Source organism: Canis lupus, chromosome 1 (assembly GCF_003254725.2).
Source record: "Canis lupus dingo isolate Sandy chromosome 1, ASM325472v2, whole genome shotgun sequence".
NCBI classification, from domain to species: domain Eukaryota; kingdom Metazoa; phylum Chordata; class Mammalia; order Carnivora; family Canidae; genus Canis; species Canis lupus.
The window spans coordinates 28,352,241-28,367,920 of NC_064243.1; the positions used below are offsets into that span (position 1 = coordinate 28,352,241).

At 38.2% G+C, this 15,680-nt stretch overlaps 1 protein-coding gene across 3 annotated transcripts in view; it reads left to right on the forward strand.

Moving 5' to 3' along the window:
- LOC112644163 (L-lactate dehydrogenase B chain-like) overlaps window positions 1-15,680 on the forward strand; it is a 171,201-nt gene that overhangs the window by 142,205 nt on the left and 13,316 nt on the right. For all 3 annotated transcript variants that reach the window (XR_007412196.1, XR_007412191.1, XR_007412195.1), the window contains exons 9-10: window positions 11,352-11,475; window positions 13,557-13,635. The gene's annotated coding sequence lies outside the window, so the exon portion shown is untranslated. The remainder of the gene's footprint in view (window positions 1-11,351; window positions 11,476-13,556; window positions 13,636-15,680) is intronic.

A 15,680-nucleotide genomic window follows, 5' to 3' on the forward strand; every position in this document is an offset into this window, starting at 1 on the left:
ACCTTCTCTATGTACTGACTGACTCATAGTTAGGATTAGATTTTGATGTTAATGAGAAATGTTTGAAAGGAAACTGATCTTTTTAAGTAGTCAGTTCATAGTAAATATTCCATGACCAATGATCTTAATGGGTGGCAATCTTGGAAAGAGCTCTGTGGTGGGAGCCCACACATGACATTATTATTCAGCTTTGCAACTAGCTCTGTGATCTTGGACCACTTACTTGTTCCACAAATATGTATCTGGTACCTACCGATAGGTATAATAGTAGAGATATAAGATGTATACCCTTAGTTCTATATACAAAAATCTGCCCTAATGATGGAGAGAGAGAGAGAGAGAGAGAGAGAGAGAGAGAGAGAGAGAGAAGGGATCCCACATCAGTACCATGGCAAAATAGGAAGCAGTGTCTCCCTGGAGGAGGAAAAGAATAAGCTGAGAGACCCAAAGAATAGGCACTAAATAGACTAAAGCCATTATGGTAGTCACTAGCTATATGAAACTACTGAACCCTAGAAAAAGGCTAGTTTTGGGGTGCCTAGGTGGCTTAGTCGGTTAAGCATCCAACTCTTGATTTTGAGTCAGATCATGATCTCAGGGTCCTGAGACCCACATTGGGTTCCGTGCTCGGCAGGGAGTCTGCTTAAAGATTCTCTGTCCTCTCCCTCTGCCTCTCCCTCCACTCTCTGTCTCTTTTTCTCTCTCTCCGAAATAAAGAAATAGGGGGGCACCTGGGTCAGTTGAGCATGGGACTCTTGATTTTGGCTCAGGTCATTGGGTTCCATGCTGGCTGTAGAAGCTGCTTGAAATTTTCTCTCTCTCTCTCTGCCTCTGCCCCACCCCTTACTTGCACATGCACTCTCTCTCAAATAAATAAATAAATTTTTAAAAATCTTAAAATAAATAAATAATTCTTTAAAAAAAAAGAAAAATGGGTAAGCTGAATTGATATGTGCTACATTTCAAAGAATCAGTACCAAAAAAGGAATGTAAAATATCTCAATTTTTATATTGAATGTGATTAAAATGATAATACTTTATGTATCTTAAGTTGAATAAAATATGTTATAAACATTTAAAAACTATATTTTTATGAGATATGAGATATAATGGGATATAATATAGTAAATATAATATATCTAAAATCTATCACTTTATTTATTTGCAGTTGAAGATCAATGCTCACAAAGGTCATTTATTTAGTTGTTTTGTAATGTCAGACAAATTCATGAGAAAGTAATGATGGGATATGAAGGATGAAAAATGAGAACTGCTCATTCTCTTCAAAATTTCCATCTTTATATGTATTTTCACAAAAATTATAAATAACTAAAGGTAATCATTTTGCCTAAAATTCCCAATCAAGTTTAAGAAACTTTTTGTCTGAATTTCCTAATTCTTAATGGGAGGTTGAATATTCAAATGGACAATGGGCAGACCATTATGAAAATGGAACTTTGATCCCAGTACTCTGGGATCACAACCTGAGCAGAAGGCAGATGCTTAACCAACTGAGCCACCCAGGCAGCCTTAGAGGTCTATATTTCTGATACTTTCTGAGAGTTTAATCAATAACATTGAAGTAGAGCAGAGGAAATGCTCTTCTGTGTAGACCATATGAAGCACTCTAAAACTGAATTCCAAATGCTCATTCTTGACATTACTCAAATAATGTGCACATTTAACATTCATAATGTACTCAAGGAGCAAAACCCAAGTCATAACAATGATAGATCTGCTTTGTTGGTATTGCTTTAGTCTTAGAAGAAAAGGTTTTGAGGCAATTTCATTCTAAAAGCATTACTGAGTACCTATTATTTTCAATTCATTGCACTTAGCAATGAACATAACAGAGATGCAGAAGCTCTCTTCTTTCTACCAATTCTTCAAAGAAAAGAGCATTTTCATTTTAATCAGGTGACATGATGCATTGCTAATTGTTCATGCCAATTCTCTGATCATTTGTAGTTGCAATATGGAGTCATAAAAGGAATCACAAAACCTTGTGACTTCACTTTTTCTCTAGTTTTATAAGATACCTGCTATAAATGCAAATTAACTTCAAGTAACTCCTGTCTTTTAAAAATCAGATGCGAACTAATACTTCCCACAACTCTGATAATTGGAATTCTTCCATATGGATTATATAACTTCAGTAATTAAGCACATTCTCAGGATACCTGGGTGGCTCAGCGGTTGAACATTTGCCTTCAGCTCAGGGCGTGATCCTGGTCCTGGGATCGAGTCCCACATCAGGCTCCCTGCATGGAGCCTGCTTCTCCCTCTGCTTGTGTCTCTGCCTTTCTCCGTGTGTCTCTCATGAATAAATAAATAAAATAAAATCTTTAAAAAAATTACATTCTCATCTAGAATCTGTATAAAAAAAGAAACTTGTAGATATTTGGGTGGGGGTGGATTAGTGCATATTAGCGCATTTCCTATGTCAATTAACTACTTTTAATGTAAATTTAAAAGTTATCAGATAAACAGAAGCATTGAAAAGAGTAAATTGAGAGCATTGTGGGAAGAAGAATAATCTAGTTGATAATTCAAATTAGGATGCCCTTTGGAATCATTTGGAAAGTTTTAAAAATGTACTGATGCCTGGGTCTAACCCCCAGTGATTCTGACTTAGTTGGTCTGTAGTATGGCACAAGCCAGGTGATGCTAATATGCAGCAAAATTTAAGAACCATTGGTCTAGAATCTAGAATCAATTTTATTACTACTTCGGAGTCATGCCCCTCCTCCAGGCTTTTGGACCCTTTTCTGATTTCATAGGCTTATTAAACAGTTTTGTGATGTTAGCTTCATTTCCCAAGTAGGTATTCCTTCTAGGAAGAGATAGTATTGAGGTGGGAGAGCTTGGCTCTTATCTCATGGAGTAGAAGAATGAATCTCATAAAGGAGAGTGAGTAAAGCAATAGAAGTTTTATTAAGTGAGGATACAGAGAAAGCTCTTAGGTGAGAGGGGTCCGGACAGGGTTGCTAGTGTGGGCCCCACTGACAGTCTTTTATTTAAAACTGACCACGGAGCCTGTGGTCTTATCATTTTTGTGATGTCCTGGTTTGAGTAAGGACTGGTGATACCATCTTTAACGGCTTCCTCTTGGATCTGGTTAGTCTTTGTCGGTCACAGGTGGCTGTCATTAAAAAAAATCTTCCCGGGATCCCTGGGTGGCGCAGCGGTTTAGCACCTGCCTTTGGCCCAGGGCGCGATCCTGGAGACCCGGGATCGAATCCCACATCGGGCTCCCGGTGCATGGAGCCTGCTTCTCCCTCTGCCTATGTCTCTGCCTCTCTCTCTCTCTCTCTCTGTGTGTGACTATCATAAATAATAAATAAAAAATTAAAAAAAAAAATCTTCCCTACTCATACCTAGGGCAGGGTGGTCTGGTTTGTTCCCTTATCTCTGGTTTCCTTACATCTCAGCATTTTTGGGATTTTGTTTTGTGCGTCTGATTTCATGGCTCCCTACCTATCTCTCCCTACTATTATAAATGATTAATTGATTTTAAAGTCAAATCAGGGACACCTGGGTGGTTTAGTGGTTGAGCATCTGCCTTCAGCTTAGGGCTTAACCCCAGGTCCCGGGATGGAGTCCCACATCACACTCCCCGTAGGGAGCCTGCTTCTCCCTCTGTCTATGTCTCTGCCTCTCTCTCTCTCTCTGTCTCTCATGAATAAATAAATAAAATCTTTAAAAAGAAAGAAAGAAAGAAAGAAAGAAAGAAAGAAAGAAAGAAAGAAAGAAAAAGAAAGAAAGAAAGAAAGAAAGAAAGAAAGAAAGAAAGAAAGAAAGAAAGAAAGAAAGAAAGAAAGAAAGTCAAATCAGTCTTTGGTGAATCCAAGCTGTGTAAAGTAGTGACCTCCTCTCCTACATCCCCACACCCAAGCTGATTGGCTTTGAATATACCTATGATCATCAAGATTCCAGACCTCCTGAGCTAGCAGGCCAACCCTAGTAACAGAAAAGATAACTGCCACACAAAGTCCATTCCATTTTGTCAATCTGCTCCCCCCAAAGTACTACATGCTTATTTCTTATATCTGCTTGATCATGCCCATAGTTCTCAATCCTGGTTGTATATTAGAATCACCTGGGAGAAGGATGCCTTGGTGGCTCAGTCTGTTAAGCAACGGACTCTTTATTTCAGCTCAGGTCATGATCTCAGGGTCCTGATATTAATCGAGCCCCTGGATTCCATGCTAAGCCTGGAGTCTGCTTAAGAGTCTCTCTTTCCTTCCCCCCCCCCCCACTTAAAAAAAAGACATTAACAGGAAAAGCCAACATGTATAGTTTCTCAATATAAGGGAGATACCCAGGAAAACTGAATAACTTTCTGAAACATCTCTAGCTAAAGAGAGAAACAAGATGTTGGGGGTTTGGGGTAGGAGGAAAGAACGACAATTATGAAAGTTTGAGGAAATGGGTGGCAAGAAGCAAGGGTAATATTGTTATGCAGATTTATGTTGTTGCTTTCTGCACTGATAAATTCTAGAGATTTAGAGTCATCCTTTTGGTACTGAGAGGGAGACACCCTTATAAATGTAAATGTTTCTTATAAAAGGGTAACTTTTATTATTTTCAGAGCTTCTACAATGTCTGCTGTTTCTTGAAAATAATCAGCTTAAAACAATCCTTATACCAAGAAACATATTTTGGAATGGCAAACATTGAGAACCAGTGTCTTAAGGTGTAATAGTCTCATATATTTACCTAAAACATTTATAAATTTGTGGGGTTTTGTTTGTTTTAGCTGATATTCTGAAGCTGCAGAAATGTGGATATGTATATCTTTTTAAACTTTAAGCCAAGTTGGTTTGTTTGATGACAGATATTATTAAAATTCTAAAAATATATATATTAAATAAAACTGCCTGGTAATATACTTACATAGCCCTTACTTTGGCCAGGAGCTCTTCCAACCATTGTCAATATAAATTGACTTATTTACTCTTTCCCCATTTTAGAGATGAGGGAACTTACCCAAGAGCACACACTTAGGGTTAAAGCCAAGATTCAAATGAGCCACTCTGGCTCCAGAGTCAGTAAGCTTAACCACGGTGACCAATGGGTGGGGTTGTTACAACTGCCGGATGCAATGAGGTAGGTAATGTTCTTACACTTCTGTTTTATAGGTAAGGAACTGAGGTACAGAGAAACTTTCCCAGGGCCCCACACCTCATAAGTGGCAGAGTTGGAATTTAAATCCAGCAGCTTGACCTTAAAGTTCATGCTTTGTCAATAATCTAGACTTCTTTCACAAATATTCAACTGATACAGCTTTTCAGAAACTTATGTTACTATATATTAGAATTTGATATTTCAAGTTTCGTATGTGCTTCTGGGTTTATTCCTAATATTTTACCCAGGATTTTTACTCTCCTACTACTGCACTAGAGAAGCCAGTTATAAAGCATGATACAGCTGCTTTATCAATTTTAGCTCATGGTCTCAAAATTTCCTTGATTCATGCATATATTTGGCACCATAAGTTCATCAAAGCTTCATGTAAAAAGAAAAAAAGATTCTCCATGCCCCTTCCTAAATCTTTGCCTGTTTGCATATCCAAAAATCCTTTAATTTCTTTTATTAGTTTGGTATGTCCTTAATTTAGTATTAAAAATCCAGATATCTCCCAGCTATTGGACATTTTCCATTTCAAACTTTTAGAAACTAATTATTCAGAATTTTACAGCAATAACTATGTAAATAGGACAAATACATCTCAGCCCTTGGCAAATGGCAAGTGGCCTTGAGAATTGAAACAGTTTCACACTGTGGATTTCCATCAATGTTGTAAATTTATTGAGCCTAGTCTGTAAAATGAACCAATTCTAGATTTTAAGAGATGAATTTAGAAGTTCCCTATTTCACATTTTAATGTGCAAACAGATCACCAAAGACTCGCTCTTGTTAAAAAAAAATGCAAAAATCTGATTTGGGAGGCAAGGGATGGAGATGCTGGGTTCCATATTTCTAGCAAGCTCCCAAGTGATGTCGATGCTGCTGGTCTGTGAACCACATTTTGAATATCAAGGACGCTGTGCTAGTAAAGTGGCTTTCTAAAGGAGGAAAACACAGCTTTGATCTGTTGCTAATTTCCATGATATAAATATTCCCACAATGGCCAAGTTCCATATCATTGAAAACTAAGTTGGGAAGAGACATGCAGCATAATATATACAACAGGCTCTTGAGAGCAGGCATAAGGTCGCTTTAGCACTCCACTGGGTGTATGTGACTTTAAGCATACTCTATATCAAGATTTAAAATAGTAAGGATGCTGTTCTATTCTGCAAAGGTTAGGGAAACAAAGAATGTTGTAGGGAAAATGACTAGAGATTAGTTAAAAAGTGTTAAGAATAGGTACAAAGTAATCTAGTTCCAAGGCTTTGGAGCATGTTTAAAGAGTTAAAATCCATATGGGGCCAATACTGGAGACCTTGACAAAGATTTGATGGTTATAATTTCACATGCATGGATCAGGAGAACATTCATAGAAAATGAAGTAGGGTAAGAACTGGCAAAATGTCTGATGCAAGGAAGGTGAGGGAAACTTTGGCATTCCTGAAGAGTTGGGAATAGGATCATTGGCTGAAACAAAGGCCTCTTGCTTTCACAAATGTTTTATTTTCTGACATGTTTGGAGAATAAAAGATTCAGATTAATCAAACATTCAAGTTAACAGAGAGTTGACATAGGTAGCATAAAGAGATACCAATGCTTAAAGAACAGAATTACAACAAGTATACAGAACCTAATTTATTTGTTATATGATGGAGAAAGGACTTCTAGAACTGTCGTTTCATAGAGCTATCACTATGAGCACTTTTGGTCTCTAATCTGGTAGAGCTGGAGATGAAGCATGGGAAGTTCCATTCCCCGTGTGCTCTAACAAGATCATGTTCTCATCCCCTTTCCCAAGGCTGCAGTGTAAAGCATCCTAGGAAAACTTATTCCATAGACAGAACTTCTAATTGGGAGAAAGGCTGTCCTTTGCAATACATTGAGTCTTTAGGAGTCCAGGTTCAGCTTCTGCAAAATGAAGATAATAATAACTACCTCAGTGATGCCTGGGTGGCTTAGCGGTTGAACGTCTGTCTTTGGCTCAGGGCCTGATCCCAGGTTCCAGGATCGAGTCCCGCCAAGGGGCTCCCTGTGAGGAGCCCTCTGCCTGTGTGTCTGCCTCTCTCTCTCTCATGAATAAATAAATAAAATCTTTAAAAAAATAATAACTACCTCATATGGGTTTTGTGAGGATTAAATAAAATATGGTCAAGACACGCTGGTGCTCAATAAATATAAATTTCTACATTCCAAATAAGTGTGAGCTGTTTGAATGTCTACGAACTTCCTTGCTTCCCCAGCAGAGGGCTTTCCCCAGACCCTCTGACCCTGCTTTAGTCAGCCAACCAAATATAAGAGTGACTTCTTACATTTCTTTTTTTTTTTTTTTTTTTTTTTTTTACTTCTTACATTTCTGAGAGTTGAATATGGATTTATTTTGAAAAAAAAAAATCTTTTCTTTCCTGTGCCTTGGAATAAATGTGCTATTTCATTTTCTTAATTTGTACTCTGTTAAGAACCAGAAGAGGGAACTTAAGGTCAGTCAGTCTCTCAGGTTGAGAAACTCTTAAGCTATAAGCCCCAGAATCTTGTCTTTGTCTCTGATTTCAAATGGGCTTGTGGGGAAAAGTGATATAACCATGAGATCACTGTGTTCTTTTAGATGATTTCCTGTTTCCTGTGTATTTAAATACACAGGGAATAATCCCGCTATTAAAATGAGACCCTGTATGTGTGTATGGGCAGAAGTTCAATGAAAAAGGAAGAAAAATATGCTTGCCGAATACCAGATGTAGAATGCATAAATCCTGTCAGAACAAGTGGGGAATAGCTTTATGGCTGATTTGCAAGAAACCTAAGGGAACTGGGAAGTCAGATAGGCATGTGTCAAACAGACTTATTTAAATCATCCACTTCCTCAGCAAAATAAAAGTTTGAGAGGGTTCTGTTTTCTTTTGTGGTTTGAAATTACAGCTGTAGCCTCAGAGGTCCTGCTTGATTGAGGGCTTCTGAGCAAAGAAGTTACACTACCAAGTTCAGCCTCCCAGCAACAGTGGGATCGCCCAGTGCCTCTAACTGAGGTCTCCAACCTTACCCTGTTTGTACTTTCTGTTCCTTGTCATCTTAGAAACAAATTGCAGTGCAGCTGACCACTGTTTCATGGCCCTCCAGCTTGTTATAGCTAAAAGCTTTTGCCCCTGGAAGAGAATGGTGCCCACTGGTTTACTTCTCAGACAGACCTCAGGTGACATCCTGTAGATCCAGAGCACAGTCCTTAGGCCTGCAGCCTTGGAAACTAGGCAACTCTTTCTTTCCCCAGCCTCATCCTGCTCTTAGTTCTTATATTGTCGATGACCCTATATGCTACCAGTTTGTGTTGAGACAAACAAACCTGATTTAAAAACTAGTAACTTGTGTGTGCTCGGCTATAAGATATATACTAATTTGTAGTAAGAGATAAAACTAGACACCAGTCACTTTCCAGGTATGATTTCCTGATGGGTAAGTTTTTAGGAGGCCACCTAATAGTTTGGTAGGGTTTTGGTGTGAACAGATGCAAAAGCAAAGGTGTTTAAGTATTAACCATCTTCTTTGAGATAGGGTAGCTCCCTAAATTGTTTTTCTTGGGACATTTCTATTTTAAGATATCCTGGTGAATACATTATTCTGCCATGACTATAGTCAGTAGAATAAAAAAAATATGGTGCTGTGAAAAGGCCATGGGCTTTGTAGTCAAGCAGACTACAGGACTACAGTAAACAGGACCCAGGTCCAAATTATTCCAACTCTACTACTTATGAATGTGTCAACTTGAACATGTGACTATACCTTTCTTGAGCCTCAGTTTCTAAATCTTCCTGTGGAGCATACATATTTAAAAGGCATTTATATAGAACCTAACACAGTTTCTGCTACTTTGGGAAACCCTAGAAAACTCCTAATGCTCATCATTTATCCATCCATTCATCCATGCATTATTTCACTAAATGCCATTTGAACACTTTTTTGTGCCAGCCACTGTTTCTCTTGGTAGAGCTACAAATAAGAGTAAAGTGTGAGCTTTGACCTTAGGAGATAGTCTCACTGATTAAAATGGAGGCATGTATGTATTTAAAGGCATGCATCAGGCACAAAGATGATACGAGGGAAAGTTCAGTTCTCTCTGGTTAGAGTGTGAAGTGTCCGGAAAGCATTAGATGAGGACATGATTCATAAGCTGAGCCTTGAAGACTGAGTGAATTTCCCAGCTAAATGAGGTGGGGTTGGGAAGGATGGCAATGATGGCAAGGTTGAGCATTTCAGAAAGTACAGAGTATGCAAAAGCCAAGAGACAGAGAAGAGTATGGTACCTTTTGAGAATTACAAATCATTCTGTGTTTAAAAGCATAGGTCCTGGTGGGTATGGGAGGGTACGAATGGCAAGAAAGATGAGTCAGAACCTATCAGAGGCCTAAGGAGGCATGAAGAGGCATAATCTTTTTGTGCTGTGAACAGTTGTAAGCTATGGAAACTTTGTGAGCAGATGCGTGCAGGTCACTCTCCTGCTGATAAAACATTACTACAATAGAAATGTTTATTAATTAGATATGTATAATTATTTTTTATCCCTTTTGATGATATTTGGAAACATGCCTCATGTGAGAAACAATAAAATAATCAAGTAACATGAAGACACGCTTTGGCTTTCAAAGTTTTTTTCCAGGGAGGTGGTGGTGGCAGTGGAGGGCTTACATTGTTCTGTGCTCTTGGTTCACTAATGCAACAATCTTGTTAAAAGAGAATGTGCACTGCTTATATTTACTTCTATCTTCTTTACCTTCCTCTTTATTTCAAAAATCCCTTTCTTTAGCAAAACATCAAAAGGACAATAGGGAAAATGACTAAATTTTTGTGCCCAGTCTCTATGTGGAAGGATCACAAGAGGCAGTTTGGGTTTGGGTAAATATTGAGGTAATGGGAATTATGTTGGGTACAAAGCATGCTGGCAACTCAATCACAGAACTTTGTGATGGGTGGGGAGAAACCCAGATTTGGGGAGATTCAAGAGCTAGGATCCCTGGATTGCCTCAGAGACTGGGCCTCTACTATGTTGCATCTGAAAGCAGGATGTCAAGAGCATAAGCATAAGCATTAGAACCAGCCTGATAGGAGGGCAAAATGTCCGGGAGAAGAATACCAGTTATGCAGCAGTAGGCATAATCCTCCTGGTTTATAGAATCAGTTTCTAATCATTCAGGTAAGAGTTCAAAGCAAGATTGGTGGTCTTGCTAGCAAAATAGTATCTTAGACACAGAAACTAGGTGAGAGCCCCAAAAGCATGGTGGATGGAAGGGAGTAGCAGTTTGGTGGCTACATGAGTGCAGCCTCATCTCTGGCACTCTGAATAAGGGCTCTATTGGCTTAGGTATGATTTCAAATCATAATGGCAAGAACAAGGTTGCTAGCTTCCTTCTTCTGTCAGGTGAAACAGCAGCTGAACCAAAAGCAAATTATGATGTGTGGGTCTCAGCAGAAATTACACCTGGGGAGCATTGTTTTCTAGTAGTAAAAAAACTGGAAAAAAAAAGTCACAGGGAATGATTCTAAAGTTCCATGCTTTCCTGTATGTTTCAGAATGGCCCTTAGCAGTATGAAATACATTTCTGTCAGTTTTGGACTTTGGAAAAACTTCTATAATTTTTTAAAAGTGCAGTTCCATTGAGGGACAAAGAATTTTTCAGAGTTAATACTACCAAATCACAAGATGGGGCTGGAGATGGGGGTGGTAAGTGGGCTGTGTGTGTGTGTGTGTTGAGGGGGAGAGAGAGCCAGAGATAAAGAGAGACAGAGAGAGACAGAGAAAGAAAGGGAGAGGGAGAGAGAGAACATGAAGGCTTTATAAGGTAAAGTGTTGAATGCTACATATCCTGTTGGCTGTGGACCCCAGAATATGTATGGTGAAATTTATTGGAACAAAATTTACATATTTATGAAAAGGATGCAGTTTAGAAAAAAATAGCTAGTTATGCTAGCATCCTTTTTCTTTGTTGATGTTGCAATGTTATATAAACCCTGAATCTCCCACATTTCCAGCTCTTATCTAAAAGTATGTACCACCTGTGTTGGGAGGAAGAAGATGAATGAAACTGAGGAAGTAAATGGTAGGAAGTATCCTGAAAGAAACCAACTAGATATGTTCAAGTCAGCAGGTTCCAAGAAAAGTTAATGTAGCAATTTGAGAATTGTGTAAGGAAAGTTCTGACATATTTTTTCTCGCATGTTTTTCCCTCTTCCACCAGAACCTATAGTGATTACATCACTTCTCTTGACCTCTTCCTCTTCTCCAACTTGTTGCTTTAGAGGCTATGTGAGTTCATTGTCCCTACAGGTGGAGCCAACAGAAAAGCAAGCAGTGATTTTGTGGTGAGCTTAGAGATATATCTATACTCTGGGAAGTTGTGGGGTGGAGGGTGGGGAGGGGCAAAGGATATATGTATTAGCTATCCATTGCTTCATTATAAATATACCAAGGGCAGACTGGGTGGTCAGTGGTTTAGCACCTGCCTTTGGCCTGGGGCGTGATCCTGGAATCCCGGGATCAAGTCCCACATCAGGCTCCCTGCGTGGAGCCTGCTCCTCCCTCTGCCTGTGTCTCTGCCTCTCTCTGTCTCTCAAGAATAAATAAATAAAATCTAAAATAAATAAATAAATAAATCCAAATTTAGCAGCTTAAAACAAACATTTAAAATCTCACACAATCTGATAGTCAGGAATGCAAGAACAGTTTAGATTGATTATCAAAGGATTAGAAGATAAAGCTAATTAATTTTATATGCCATTTTTACAACTTATTAATTACTGCTGCTAGTTATTTAATTTCTGCCTTCTTCTTTTCATTTGTAAAATGGAGTAATTATTGTGTCTGTCTTACAGGATTGTAGTGATGACTACATTATTTAATAATTTGAAAGACTTAGAACAGTGCTTGGTACAGAGTGTTAGATATTATTTTTTTTCTTTGCAGTTTTATACCTTTATTTGACAATCAGTGGCTAGTTCTTATCCACATTAATTGTAGATTTTTGAAAGTTGTGACAAATACATAGGTTAAAATATATGGAGCTCATTTGGTGAATCTTCATCCAATGTCTTTTGGACAACCACACACAGATATGGTATGGAACATTCCTTATTCCTTTGGGCCAATCACCAAGCACTCTTGTGCTGTTAACACACATGATTTTACTGCATCTTTACAATATCACTGGAGGATAAGTATTATTACTATTTTCATGCAGCAGATGAAGTTTGGTAAGAGGTCATATTTACATAGCTAATAAGATTAAGAGTCAAGATTTTTTTAAAATTTTTTAAAAATTTTTTAAATTTATTTATGATAGTCACAGAGAGAGAGAGAGAGAGAGAGAGAGAGAGAGAGAAGCAGAGACATAGGCAGAGGGAGAAGCAGGCTCCATACACTGGGAGCCCGACGTGGGATTCGATCCCAGGTCTCCAGGATCGTGCCCTGGGCCAAAGGCAGGTGCTAAACCGCTGTGCCACCCAGGGTTCCCAAGAGTCAAGATTTAAACCCAGGTCTGTGTAATTCTGGAATAGAGATTGGCAAATTAAGAATGTTTTTACACTTTTAGCTGTTAAAGAAAATGGGATAGGGACGCCTGGGTGGCTCAGTGGTTGAGCATCTGCCTTTGGCTCAGGGCATGATCCCGGAGTCTCAGGATCGAGTGCCGCATGAGGTTTCCCTCGAGGATCCTGATTCTCCCTCTGTCTATGTCTCTGTCTCTCTTTCTGTGTCTCACATGAATAAATAAATAAAATATTTTTAAAAATAAAAAATAAATAAAATGGGATAGGGACTGTATGTGACTTTCAAAGTTCTAATATTTACATCTCGACCTTTACACATGTTTGCTGACTGATACTTTAGAGCCACTTTTCCTTCTATATTCTCAAACCAGCTTGCCTCCTGGAAATTGGATGCCTATTTTAACTGATAGAATAATTCACTTTTTCATTTACTCAACAGATATTTATTGACAATTGGATATGTGTGAGGCTCGGTCAGAAAAATAAATGAGATAAGGATATTGTATTAAGAAACTTATAGTAACATAGTGAATTCAGAGAGAACATTGATAATTGTGGGACATTATAACAGATATTCTAGTCCAATATCACAGGGTTTTGTGAAAGCATGTAGAAAGGACCATGAATATAGTATTCAGGGCTCAGATATGCCTCCTAGAAGAACTAATAGTTAAGATAAGTTCTGACATGTTAGTTTAAAAGTGTGTGTATTGGGTTGCCTGGGTTTCCCAATGGTTAGCATCTACCTTCTGCTCAGGGCGTGATCCCAGGGTCCTGGGATCGAGTTCCACATCAGGTTCCCTGCAGGGAGCCTGCTTTTCCCTCTGTCTATGTTTCTGCTTCTCTGTGCCTCTCATGAATAAGTAAATAATTTTTTAAATGGGTATATTGTATTCTAGATAAATGGAGCGGCAAAAGGTATAAAGGCCCAAAGACAAAAAAGAAAAGAAAAGAAAAGAAAAAGAAAGAAAAAGAAAGGTAAGAATTTGAGAAGCTACAGCTATGGTTGAAGTTTACTGTATGAGGGGAGAAGATAGAGGGGGTGCATGGCTGGAGATAAGACTAGACAGGAAGGCAGGGTTTGAAGCACAAATATCTTCCATATTATACTAAAGTTTTTGGCACTTATCTGGGATTATGAACATGGTCAGGCTATGGGATTGTTGGAAACTTTAAGCAAGAAAGGTATATTTAAATTTGCATTTTGGAATGATCCTTCTAAAAGCAGTATGGAAAATTTAGTTGAGGGAGTCAAGAGTGAAGGCAGGGCTTATAACCAGGAGTAAAAGAGACTCAATTTACCCTCCTACCTTAATCAGCTGTAAAACTGAACAAAACATATAAAAGTAATTCTTTTCAGACATTGTATAATAGTCAGCAAAAGACTGTGAATCCTGAAGGAAGGGAAATAAGGTGAGTCCTACAATTGCATAGGATTCCTTCCTGGAGGCACATTCCACACTACAAAGAAGAGAGGGAGATTCCAAGAAGGGAACAGTTATTACATAATTGAAGAGATAGAGCTTGATGTATAGGAAATTTGAAATGTCTTTAAATGGTGATTCAAACATCTTCAGAGTAAGGAAATACATAGAAAAAGAGTGCCAGAAATATACAAAGTCCCAGAAGTCTTTGAAAATATTAAGACATGCATAAATAAGGTGAAACTTTATAAGGTTGAGCAAAGAACAACTAGGAGATTGTGAGTGGAACAGGCTTCCATAAGTCACACAAGCCTGGGAATCATTTGCATTATCACCAAATAAAATGGAGAGCTCTTATTGATCACTTGGGGTATGTTGTAAAGACTCCAGAAACTGCTGTACTTTACTACTAGTTTGCATTATTCCTGAAGTAAATTTTCCTCTAGACTTCCCCAAACAAAACTTTTTTTTTTCCCCAAACAAAACTTAAAACAAGCCTCAAAAATATCTAAATATATATATATTAGGAATGAAAAAAATATCAGTGATAAATTGTCTAAGTTTATTAGAGTCTTCACTATAAGAAGCTAGAAAAAGAAGAGAAATTAAGGACAGGAAAATAATAAAAAAGGTAAGAGAAGAAATTAAAAAATACAAAACAAGCAATAAGAAAATTCATGAAGTTCTAAGCTGGGTCTTTGACAACATCAATAAAATTGATAAATATCTAGCTAAGTTGATGAAGGAAAAAAAGGGAAGACACAAATTACCAATGTCAGGAATTAAAGAGTAGACATCACTACAGATCCTATAGACTTTAACTGAATGATAAGGGAACATTATTTTAAAAATTTATGATAGCAAAAATATATTGTTGTGGTAAGTATCCAGTAGCCATTTGACAAAAGCCAGTATAACAACAACACAAACAAATCATTTATTAAGGAATTTCATGTGTCAGGTCCTGGTTTGGCAAGATAGAAATAAATGGAGACCAACCAAATGAGAAAAACAGACTATTTACTCAGAGCTAGCTATACCAAGGGAGTCAGCCACTGTCAATTGCATTTTTTTAGGGGGCAGAGGGGCAGATGGAGAGGGAGAGAGAATCTTAAGTAGGCTCCATCCCAGCACAGAGCCCAACATGGGGTTTGATCACAACCCTGAGGTCATGACCTAAATTGAAATCAAGAGTCAGATGCTTAATGTCTAAGCCATCTGGGTGCCCCACTGTCAATGGTTTTGGCAGATACTCAGTTACAGGCAGAGGAGTGGGAAATCATTATGGATGAACTATTGGGACTTCATCAAGACAAGAAGCTTTTGCACAGCAAAGGATACAGTCAACAAAACTAAAACACAACCTACAGAATGGGAGAAGATATTTGCAAATGACGTGTCAGATAAAGGGCTAGTATCCAAGATCTATAAAGAACTTCTTAAACTCAACAGCAAAGAAACAAACAATCCAATCATGAAATGGGCAAAAGACATGAAGAGAAATCTCACAAAGGAAGACATAGACATGGCCAACACGCACATGAGAAAATCCTCTGCATCACTTGCCATCAGGGAAATACAAATCAAAACCACAATGAG